The sequence below is a fragment of the Hemiscyllium ocellatum genome, chromosome 14, assembly GCF_020745735.1.
Source record: "Hemiscyllium ocellatum isolate sHemOce1 chromosome 14, sHemOce1.pat.X.cur, whole genome shotgun sequence".
Taxonomy (NCBI): Eukaryota; Metazoa; Chordata; class Chondrichthyes; order Orectolobiformes; family Hemiscylliidae; genus Hemiscyllium; species Hemiscyllium ocellatum.
In genome coordinates, this window is record NC_083414.1 from 13,300,344 (window position 1) to 13,312,578 (window position 12,235).

Consider the following 12,235-nt stretch of genomic DNA (forward strand, 5'->3'; position numbering starts at 1 on the left):
ACCAAGTATTGAGGACAATGAATTAGCTGTTATTATATGGACTCTTGGTTTCGAACAAAAATTGGCAAGTAGTTGTGAAATAGTAATAAATCTTAATTCAATCTAGAATCTCGACAGAAAATAATGATTTTACAGTCTTGTATGACCACTATTATAATAGAGAAATACTCAGGATCTCAATATATTAATTTTGTACTGAGTGGATCCAAATTTATATGTGCTTAAAACACTTGGCAACCATGATCTCCAGCAAAATCAGTTATAAATATGAATATTTGCCTGTAGGTAGTGCTGTAATTACTTTTTGCACCAATGTCTATGGCTTCCCCTACTCTTTCCTGAATTCTGGCTGAGCCACGGTATTTTAATTTATTGAAGTCACTTGTAACAAGGTATTCCCCTTTCTGAGCTGAAAATGTGTTGCTGGAAAAACGCAGCAGGTCAGGCAGCATCTAAGGAACAGGAAATTCGATGTTTCGGGCATAAGCCCTTCATCCTGATGAAGGGCTTATGCCCGAAACGTCGAATTTCCTGTTCCTTAGATGCTGCCTGACCTGCTGCGCTTTTCCAGCAACACATTTTCAGCTCTGATCTCCAGCATCTGCAGACCTCACTTATTCCCCTTTCTGAGGCCATACTGCATCATTGTTGTTGCCTTGGAGCTGAAATGTTCCTAGAATATGACAGCTTATTTCTGCCTCCCTATACCTGTCCAAATCTATCCTTTCCCCTCATCCTTAAACATCTAATCCTTCCGAAATTATCTAGAACAATGAGTGAATTTAAATAGCAAAGGCCTGCTGTACTTCCTCACAAATCTATCCCTTTTACTACTTATCCCTTCATCTCTAACCCTGCCTACTACACAGTTCTTTCTGATGTGCAAAACCACAAATGTTGACTACTAAAATAATTTAAAATGTAAAGCTCTCATATTTCCCTGTTGAATGTAGATAACAGCAATATTTTACATGCCATTTGTAATTTCATTCATTACTTCAACCTTGCCCTTTTTCCAGCCTGTGTTTAATCTTGACCTTCTTGTGAACAGAATTGGCTTTCCGACTTAATACCTGGTGAAAGTTGTTTTTGTACATTGGGCCATTTGTGGTATTGTGAAAGTGATTAGTGAAGGATCAAGAGTCCCCTCCAAAACAAGCGAGCGTGCCACAACAATAGTACTTTCCCCCTTTTTCAACAGGCACTATATCTATATATATATATATATATATGGTGGAATCTGCAGATCACAATTTGGATTAACAACACATATGGAACACCATCAACCTAGAGGCTGAATGTTTTGATTCTTTGCTGATCATCATTCAGTAGGAGAATCCATCATTTTATCAGACTCTATATTGTTCTCCTGAAGAGAGAACATTAGAAAACTAGCGGAGGGAGGGGTATGAAGTACATCAGCTTGAGGTGAATTTAAGAAGCATTCTTCTGGTGCGAGGTTTTTCCTGACAAGCTATATTAGTACAATCACGTCAATTCTGAAAAGTCACTCATTTCCTCATAATGCGACCGTAAAAATACTGAAACCCCTTTGAGGAAGCAAATTGAGCTTTTTGAAACTAGCTTTCCAAAGTGAAATGCAGTGCTTACCAGAGAGCTCACTTGAAGAAACTACTTTAGCAGGAGCAGTGAATCTATGGAGTTCATTGTCACAGAAGACTTTGGAGGCCAGATCATTGAGTATATTTAAGAAGAGGTAGATAGGTCCTTGATTGTCGAGGGGAATCAAAGTTTACAAGGAGAAAGAGGGAGAATGGGGTTGAGAAACTTATCAGCCATGATTGAATAGCAGAGAAGACTTAATGGGCCAAATAGCCTCATTTCTTCTCCTATGTCTTAAGGTATTATTTATAAAATCAGAAATGTACATTCTTGTACATGTTGAAAATGGAGGTCATGGGACTGGATTTAAGTTCTCCACCTGCAATATTACACACATCAGCATTCTTCAATAATACTGATCAAAGTCTATTTTTAACGGTTGACTGATGCAACATTTCAATTGGATAGTGAACCACGTATTTCACAATTTGAAGTGAAATGCAACTGTCAGTAACTTTGTGCTAGCTCATCCTGACACTAAGTAGACTATGTTGAATATTTAAAGTTGATTCATGACTGCTGAGACTAGCATTAGACAGTCCTCGGCTGATAGTAAACCTTGTTTACTTTCTCTGCCTCCCCAGAAAAACTCCTAAGGTAACCAGAAATAAATACACGAGCTTATGCTTTGAATCAAAAGAAAACATTAAAACATGGCACAGGTAAAGAGCAATAGAGGTGAAACACAGATTGTTACGATGTGTATGAAAACTGATCAAAGAATGTCAAACATTTTGAGATCACATGACATGGGAGGGGAGTCTAGTGTTGAGTGGACTACAGCGTCATGGAGTCAAAGATTTAATCTTTTGCAATGCATTGTACTCTACGGCCAATAAAACTCAGGCCAAAAATTAATGCACAAGGGTTACAGGTCGTTCTGCTGTAATGCAGCAGTTGCGTTCTTCTTCAACCCCATGTTATGGAAAACTGCTATAGAAAATCGCAGTGTTGAAGATCTGTACAGAAAATTGCTATACCAATTTGGTAAAAAGTTTGCCTTACCCAAATATCATCCAGAACTTGTCAGTCATATTACAGCCAATTCGCGTTGACAAAATGTGCTTTCTACAAGGACTACCTGTAGTATGATTAGAATAGCATGTATATTGCTGGATTGAGGAAAATGCTTTTCAACCATGGATAAAAGGTAATCCAATGTTAAAAAGATGCATATACCAAGAAAAAGCATAATCTTAAAACTAAACTAAAAGTTATGCAGGTAAATTGCTTTGCAAAGTTAAGACAATCCAGATTTATACTAGTATGCATAGTCTGAAAAGTTCTGAGGCATTAGGAAATATAGTACCTGACATTTGTAACTTGAACTGGGTAAGCAGCAGGAGGTTAACTGGTGTTGCTGCGCTGTGTATGGTCTGTTGGTTAGGCTCCATCAAATTAGGCATCCAGTACCTTGATTCCTGCCAGTCTACACAAGTCTATGGTGAATCTAAAGGCTTCCAAAGCTTGACAATGATGCGAAGTATTCTTTTCAGTCTTGCTAGCATATTGGGCAATGCTTTCTGTTTGAACAGTTTTTAAAGGAATGATAAACTCATCCATCCCTTCATTATCTTCCCCTATACAACAGGTAACCATTGATACACTAGCATTGTAGGAAAGATTAACCTCTCTTTCTTATTTACCTGTTAAATGTTTAGTAAAGGATTGGCTTCCCTGACTGCTCATGCCTCTTAGTGGCTCTCATTTAAGCAAGTAGCATGCTCTGTTCCGAGCAAATGTTACACCCTTGTACAGTTCAACTTGTGGTCATTATACCTACTTATTACTACTGTTCCAATTTTGGAATCCATTTAAACACAATGGCAAGCTTCAAATATTCAAGCAGGTTCACCCAGGTAACAAGCATACCTAGAGCACCAAAGGAGACAATTCATCTCTATTTGAAAGGGATTCAGTGAGAAAGAGTTGATTTATATCCTGTCTCAATGACCATTGGCTGTAAGAACTTTGAAACATCCTATGAAATAATTTTTGACATGTAGCTATTGGGGAAGCAGCTTATTTATACACATCAAGCTATCACAATCAGTTGTGTATCAATAATTGGATAATTCATGTTAAGATCATGAGGGCTAATAGTTGGAGTTTGAATTTAGTAAACAATGTCTTCCATGCTATTAGGACTATTACTTTACATTTCAGTAACTATATCAAAAAGAAAATCCAGATCCACTAAAAACACAGAACAGCTTTCTTTTTCTGCTGAAAAACCAGATCCAGAGCAGTGCTACATCACATTTGTGTTCAGCACAGCACATGCTACCATAAATGTAGATAATTATGTCCAAGATACAATAGGCAGAAATGTACCAACTAAATTTTAAGGAAATTTCAATTACTTCAGCTATATTTTAAACAAAATTCTGAAATATCAATTCTGTATGTAAGACAGATCATGATGTGAAAAGAGTAGTTTTCAACTTAAGTAATGACAGCATATTTTTCCTGCTTCAAGAACAAAAAATTGAGTATTGTTTACTTTGCAACCATAAGATTCATTTGAAAATGTAATATAGATTGGTCAAATACAAGCTGGGAAATAGAGAATGTTGAATAATTTCATTTAGATTTGAATTGGTTCAATATTTGAGCATTTATGTGAAGTTGTTTTAGAATTAATACCTTTTATTAGACAAATTTTGTAGGATGATTTCATATATGCAGTTGCAATGGACATATAATGCGAGAGAATATTTGGTGGAATATCTCATGAAAATCTACCTCTAAGTTTGCATAGTTTGTTTCTGTAATGAAGCTGAAATGAAATAGTATTTTGACTGAAAAAACATTTATTGGAACAGCCTCCTTTTATATTAGATTGTAACAGATTAGTTTCTATGTCCAGTTCGACATTTACAGGCTACATTAAGTACTTCTCAGTAGACCTTAAGAAAAGTACCATCATACAGTAAATGCCTAACATCAGAAACTAGTTTGACTCACTCAGTACAGAAATGAGAATCTCTCTGCCCTTCCCCTTTCTTTGGGAGAACTTTTTGGGCAAGGGCACATTGTATGCATTTTTCATTTACAACAAGTTACATTCTAAAGAGTGAACAGACAAATTAGAAAATCACTAAAGCCAATGCAGTAAATGTAATTGCATACCTGTTGCTGTATCTTTTAAAATTTACAACTCATTGCATACTCATGGCAAACTTCACTTTAAAAGAAAAGCTGCCAACATATAATATAACACTTAGGATTCAACGTGTAATACACTAAATTTGAACTTATTTATCTGTATCATCACCAAGTCATTCATTCTTTGGAAGAAGAAATTTGATGTCATCTTCAATCTCAATGGTGAGAAAGTTTTTGCTATATCGTCTATATGGCTCACCATTTGGCCCAATAAGGAATTTCTCAAAATTCCAGCCAATATCAGAGCGACGGACTGGCTTCCAATCTATAAACTTTGGATCACGCATTAAGATGTCAGGATCATCATAAGCTTCAGGCAACTTCTTCTTCAGAAAAGTGAAGACTGGATTCTCATCTTCTCCATTTACTTCAATCTTTTTGGACAAATAGAAATTTGGTTCAAAGCCATTGCCCGGACGGACATATTTCAAGGAATTAAGGATCTCCTCATTGTAGATATTTTCCTAGAAAATCAATGTAAAAGTACATTAAAGTTGTGGATTTCTAAATTGCAGATTTTTTCTTTCAGGTTAAGTCTTGGGACCACTATGGAAACATTGTTGAAACTATTTTGCATAGTATTACTGGGATTAAAATGATGAGTGATTCTATGTTCCTACATAGCACATTTTTACTTAAACAATAACCAAATGAAAGTCCGAATTAATCAAAGATTGACAATTGTCATCACAAACTTTAAGTGAATGAGGAGACTGAAAAAAACTCCTTAAAAGTAAAATTATTGCTGTAAAGTCTGAATTTCAAATTTGCATTTAAATAGCTATATAAGCTTTGATAACATTTTAATTTTGATCAGAAATGTATTCTGGGTCTGCAATAACATAAATCACTATCTAGAATAAGATTTACACTAAAAAAAAGTCAATTAAAACAAGTGGTAAAATGTTTTGTAAGAAAGGAATGTACTTTATCCTGAAAAGTGTTCAGTTTACCTGGTAGCCAAATTGGTTGCAAGGAAAACCCAGAATTACAAACCCCTGGTTGCCATAGCAACTCTGGAGCTCATTCATCTGTTGGTAATCCCTGATAGTTGTGCCTCATAAGGATGCAACATTTTCGATCAAAACCACCTTTCCTATGAGGTTGGAGAAACTGAAGATCTCACCATTGAGTAGTTCCATAGATAATTCATAAAATGTCATTCCATTATCTGCCATCTTCCTTGCTAGTGTTTAGCACTTTTCTGCAACCCACTTAGATACAGAAGTGTTCGTACTTTTGAATAATTGGAAATGTGCTCAAGATATCAAGTCAGTAACAATCTTTTGAAATTTTTGATACTTTGATCCAAGAAAGAGCATCACCACTCTAAGAAAAAAAAGACAATAAGTAAATTACATCTGCATGCACTCTTGTCTGCAAAACTACCTATGATATTTATATCAACTTTTTCCCATCATAGACATATTCCATTTTAAATATATATGTAATTACAGAACAACCAAGTTTACATGTTTTTTTTATAGAAGTGACGCTGTCGTAACTCAATTTTGCAGTTAAGAGAAAGTGAGGGACTCCAGATGCTGGAGAGTCAAGATTCAAAAAGTGTGGTGCTGGAAAAGTACAGCAGATCAGGCAGCATCTGAGGAGCAGCAGACTGGACATTTCGGGCATAAGCTCTTCACATTCATGATTGAAGGGCTGTACTTTTCCAGTGCTACACTTGTCAACTCTCAATTTTACAGTTCCAAGCTCGCCCATCTGGATTATGCAGAAATTCCTTTGCTCCAGTCAACTCAATTTCTACTTTCTCCGGTCAGACAGATGGACCTCTTGGAATTTTCAACTGAAATCTTACAACAAGTGTAAGACTCCCTTCACATATTCAAAAGCATCCAGTCCCTTTGTGGCTTTCTTTCAAGGTCTGCTTAAAAATGTTGACTTAAATAAGGAAGTATGTGCAGAAGTTTCAATGCTGCCTGTTTTCAATAAAAAATAAATATAAACAGTAAACAATTCAGTCTTCTTCATTCTTTTAAATTTTGCCTGGAATGTTAGTCTATTATGTCATACTGTCTAACCTCACTTCACCTAAGATCGGCATGTGATGTCAAGTCCCCATATAAAATGGAACTAGGACCAAAAAGTTTTTTCTAGCAAAGTTGAACTGAAACAGAATATTCATAAAATTCAATTGTATTAGCATCAAGACTGTGCTCAGTCATGATTTTCAAACCTAGCTTGCCCAGTAGTGATGAGGTTGATTCAATTTTGACATCCAGGTTATACTCTGTAATACGTTCTTTTGAAAACAACATCAAATTGAGCAGATTATAGACAGACATTTAAACCCATGGGTTTCATTCCCAACTGAATAACACTAATTTACTCTAACCAAGTTTAACAACGTTGGATTATGCATCATAAAATCAGCCCAGTTTTTTTTTTCTAATTCATTCATGGAATTTGGGTGTGACTAGGTGGGGAAGGTATCAAAAGCTTCCTGTTGAACATTCAGGTCAATTTGATGTAGGTAGACCCACAATATTAGTTGAGAAGAGGTACCAAGATTTTGACAAATAACTGAAGGAACAGCAATCTATTTCCAAGTCCAGATGAGAAGTGACTTGGAGGAGAACTTGCAAGAACTGCTGTTTCTATGTATTGCTGTCCTTATCCTTCTCAAATGTAGTAATGTAGCTTTGGAAGATACCATCTAAGTGTCTGTGAATTTCTGCAGTGTGCCTTGTAGATGGTACATGCTGCTGCAACTGAGCATTGATGGAAGGATTGAATGTTTTTAATATGCAAATCAAACAGGTTTTCTTATCCTGGACGTTGTCATGTTTCTTGAATGTTGTTGGAGCTGCACTCATCCAAGCAAGTGGTAGTTTTCATCGGCAGACTTTGGGGAGTCAGGAGGTGAGTTCATGCAGGATTTCTGGCCTCTGATCTGCTTTGGAGGCTACAGTATTTATATGGCTTGTCCAATTCAGTTTCTAGTCATAGTAACCCTCAGGATATAGATAATAAAGGATTCAGTAATAGTGATACCTTTGAATGTCAGGAAGCAATGGTTAGATATCTTTCTTGTTAGATATTGGTGTTGCAAATGTTACTTGTCAAGTGCCTACCCCAAACTGAATTATATCCAGGTCTTGCTGCATTTAGACATGCACTGCTTTAGTATCTCAGGAGTTGTAATTGGTGCTGAACATTGTGCAATCATCAGCGTACATCCCAATTCTGATCTTTCGATGGAGCAAAGATTGTTAATGAAGCAGCAAAAGATGGTTAGGCCGAGGACAATACTCTGAGGAAACTCTGCATTTATCTTTGAACTGAGGTGACTGACCTCCAGCAATAACAACCATATTCCTTTCCCCAGTTATGATTCCAACCAGCAGAGACTTTGTCCCCTGATTTCTGTTGTTTTGCTAAGTTTTCTTGATGCTAGATTGAGTCAAATGCTGCCTTGATGTCAAATGTTAGTAACTCTCACCTCATCTCTGGAATTCAGCTCTTTAGTTCATTTATGAACCAAGGCTACAATGACGTCAGGAGTTGAGTGGCTGTGGTGGAATCCAAACTGAGTATTAGTGAGCAGGTTATTATGAAGCAAGTGCTGGTTGATACACTACTGATGACACCTTGCATCACTTTTCTGAGTAATAAGAGTAGATTAATGGTGTGGTAATTGGCCAGGTTGGATTTGTTCTGCTTTTGTGCACAGGATATACCTGGGCAATTTTCCAGGATATAGCTGTGCTGGTAAACGATATATTGCTATTCAAACTATTTTATTCTTTTTTAAAAAAAGTTTCAACAGCACTACCAATCTACAACATCGACAGGGGATGAAACACAAATTCCCAGCTCGGTGAGCAGAACCACAACAATGAGTACCCGAGCTACAAATCTCACAAACTTTGAACTACAACATAACCATTTACAACTATACCACATGCATGAGAACATTATCACATGCAAGTTAATTCTGATGTCCCTGCTACAGGATGTTAAACTTGAAAAGGTTCAGAAAAGATTTACAAGGATGTTGCCTGGATTGGAGGGTTTGAACTAGAGGAAAAGGCTGAATAAGCTGGGGCTTTTGTTTCCTTGGAGCATTGGAGGCTGAGGGGGGACCTTACAGTGGTATATAAAATCATGAGGGGCACAGAAAGGGTGAACAAGGTCTTTTTCTTCAGTTTGGGGAGTCCAAAACTAGAAAGCATAGTTTTAAGGTGAGAGAGGAAAGATTTACAAGGGACCTGAGGAACAACATTTTCATGCAAAGTGGTACTTGGTGTATGCTAAAGGAAGTGGTTGAGGCAGGTACATTTACAACACTTAAAAGGCATCTGATGGGTACATGAGTAGTAAGGGTTTAGAGAGATGTGGGCCAAATGCTGGCAACTGGGACTAGATCAGTTTGGGACTTCTTGTTAGGCGCAGATGAGTTAGACTGAAGACTATAGTTCATTGCCTCAGTTTTCATTTTATACTGATGTCTAGCTTCCCCCATCATTTAGGCTTCTCCTTTGGTTAGTTGTATAATTATACAACCATATTGGCAGGACTGCAGAAATGTCTCTTGACTGCTTAACATGTATGTAGTTCTTTATTATTGCATGTGCATCCTTCAAGGCAAAAATGGCCATGTTAATCATCTAGCCAATTTGATAGAACTTTGTGGAGTATGCAGGTTATTATAACAGATCATTTGTATCCAGAAAGCCATACTGCAAATAGGACACTACAGACAATTGAGCTTTAGACAATTTGCCGGCTTGGATTTCCTCTCCTAGCTTAAAATGCATGAAACTGTATAAAACCCTGGGACCTGATCAGATATACCATAGAACTCTGGAAAACTAGGGAAGTGATTACTGAGCCCCTTGGGATTTCTGAGATAATTGTATCATCAATAGCCACAGGTGAGGTGCCGAGCGACTAAAGGTTGGCTAATGTGCCACTATTTTAAAAAGATGGCAAGTTGCATTTCTGGTCAGAAAGGATATCACAGCTGTGCTGAAGGAGGGCACTATTGGAGGACTCGAGCAGTGAGGCATTATGGACAGAGCTCAAATAGGAAGGGAAACAATGTTGGGGATATACTACAGGCTTCCCAACAGCGAGCATGAGATAGAGGTACAAATATGTAAACAGATTATGGAAAGATATAGGAACAACAGGGTGGTGGTGATAGATTTTTATTTTCCTAATATTGACTGGGATTCACTTTGTATTAGAGGTCTAGATGGAGCAGAATTTGTAAGCAGCATCCAGGAGGGTTTTATAGAGCAGTATGTCAGTATTCCAACTTGGGAAGAGTCCATACTGGACCTGGTGTTAGGGAATAAGTCCGGTCAGGTGGTTAATGTTTCAGTAGGGGACTACTTTGGGAATAGTGCTCACAATTCCACAAGTTTTAGAATACTCATGGACAAAGATAAGAGTGGTCCTAAAGGAAGAGTACTAACTTGGGAGAAGGCCAACAATAGCAAAATTCAGCAAGAGCTGGGAAATGTGGATTGGGAGCAGTTATTTTAAGGTAAATCTACATTTGATATGTGGGAGGCTTTTAGACAGAGGTTGATTAGGGTGCAGGACAGACATGTCCCTATGAAAATGAGGGATAAAAATGCAAGATTGGGGAACCATGGATGACATGTGAAATTGTGATACTAACAAAGCAAAAAAAGGAAGTGTACATAGGGTCTAGGTGACTGAAAACAGGTGAAGTTTTGGAAGAATATTAGGGAAGTAGGTCCAATCTGAAACTAGGAATTAAGAGGGCTAAAAGAGGTCATGAAATATCTTTAGCAAACAGGGTTAAGGAAAATCCCAAAGCCATTTATTTGTATATAAAGAGCAAGAGTGAGATGTTAAAGGGTTAATTTGTTCTGCTGCCCTTGAAGAAATTGGATGTCCCAGGAAGTAGGGTAGTATGTCTCTGTCTCTGTCTTGCAGGTAGAATGTAAAAGAAATTAGGAGTGGGTAGGGGTTATCTTGTGAGCATTACTGACTGTGATGTAAAGTCTTTATATAAAGGAAAGATTGCTCTGTTTGTTCAGAGAGATCTCTTAACACTCTTCGCAATGCTTGCAAAGTTGTGTCAAGTGATACTCTAAACCTTGAATTTGCTTAATGAATTTTGGCTGTTCACAGAAGTTCGCATATTGCAGTTGCATCAAGTTTCTAAGAATCTCAAGAAAAAGAACCTAACATTTGGTGGCAGTAGTGGGATTCCAACAGCTTCCAGATGGACTGAGTGATTACCTGCATGACAGTAACATGAGACAGATGGGTCCACTTGGTAAGATTACTTTGGTCTTTCTCACTAACCAATCACTCAATCAACCCCTCGTCCCCTAGGAGTCTGTAGTGACGGAATCTCTGAGATAACTTATGCACTTGTAAGCCAACGAGTTTGCTTTCACAATCCTGGAATTTGTAGATTTGAGTCCTCAGAACCATAAGTTCACTGGAAGGGAGGTTAGAGTCCGTCCCTGAATTCACAGGTTTGAGTGCTCGGAACCACAAGTTACTAGAAAGGGAAGTTAGAGTCCCCTTGGAATTCGGAGGTTAGGGTCCTCTAATAGTGAGGTTTGAGGCTCTGGAGCATAGTACATAAGATAAAGGATAACTAATGTGTCTGTCACAATCACCCTGCCTTAGACCAGTTGTTAAGAGGGAAAAATCCCCCACATGAAGGTCAGGAACCTGAACTGTGTGTGAAGACTGAAGACACTGGACTAGAATATAGATAAGTTAGGAAGTTGAGACTTTAAAAATGGTACAGACATTGGATAACTCGGGTGTCAGAACCCCTTTGCTTCGGTTATGCTAGGATGACCCCAAAATGAGGAATGGTTCAGGTGCCTGTCAGGATGTTTTTATATTTTTAAAAATTGGGAAATGAAATTTGGCTGATAGGATGAACTTGGGACATAGATAAATGTTTAAAAGCAGAAGAGGCAATTTGGAAACGTAATATGGGGACTAAATGGAAAACTTTCATATCCACATGAGGGAAAAAAGCAGGAATTTTCAGCATTACTTCACCTGAGGCCCACTGAAGATGTTACCTAGTAGGGTAACACAACGTCTGGAAATAAACCTTCCAGCTCAGTGAGCAAACCTACATCCATGATGAAAGACTGCTGAGGAAATAAACAAATCTAAACAGGCCAGTTGGGAGAATTATGTGTGTCAAAGAGGGATTAGAATTTGTGATAATGAGGGAAAACCGAAGTCTTGGGAAGTGCTGAAGAGTCTGTGTAAGGATTATGATATGAGTGAAGGAAAACAGGAAAAATTGAGAAAGCAAAGACAAAATAAGGAATTAGAGTCAAAACACCAAGCTGGACTATCAAATAGAAATAAAATGAAGCTACCTCCTGACATGTTTGGTCTGCCAATAATGTTTCAGGGGCACCTATTCAGAACTCACCATATGTCCAAAGTCATCCTCCTTCCC

At 37.7% G+C, this 12,235-nt stretch overlaps 1 pseudogene; it reads right to left on the reverse strand.

Annotated features, from left to right (window-relative positions):
- Positions 1-4,904: 4,904 nt before the first annotated feature.
- LOC132822071 (glutathione peroxidase 2-like) lies at positions 4,905-5,969 on the reverse strand (annotated as a pseudogene).
- Between the last annotated feature and the right edge of the window lie 6,266 nt (positions 5,970-12,235).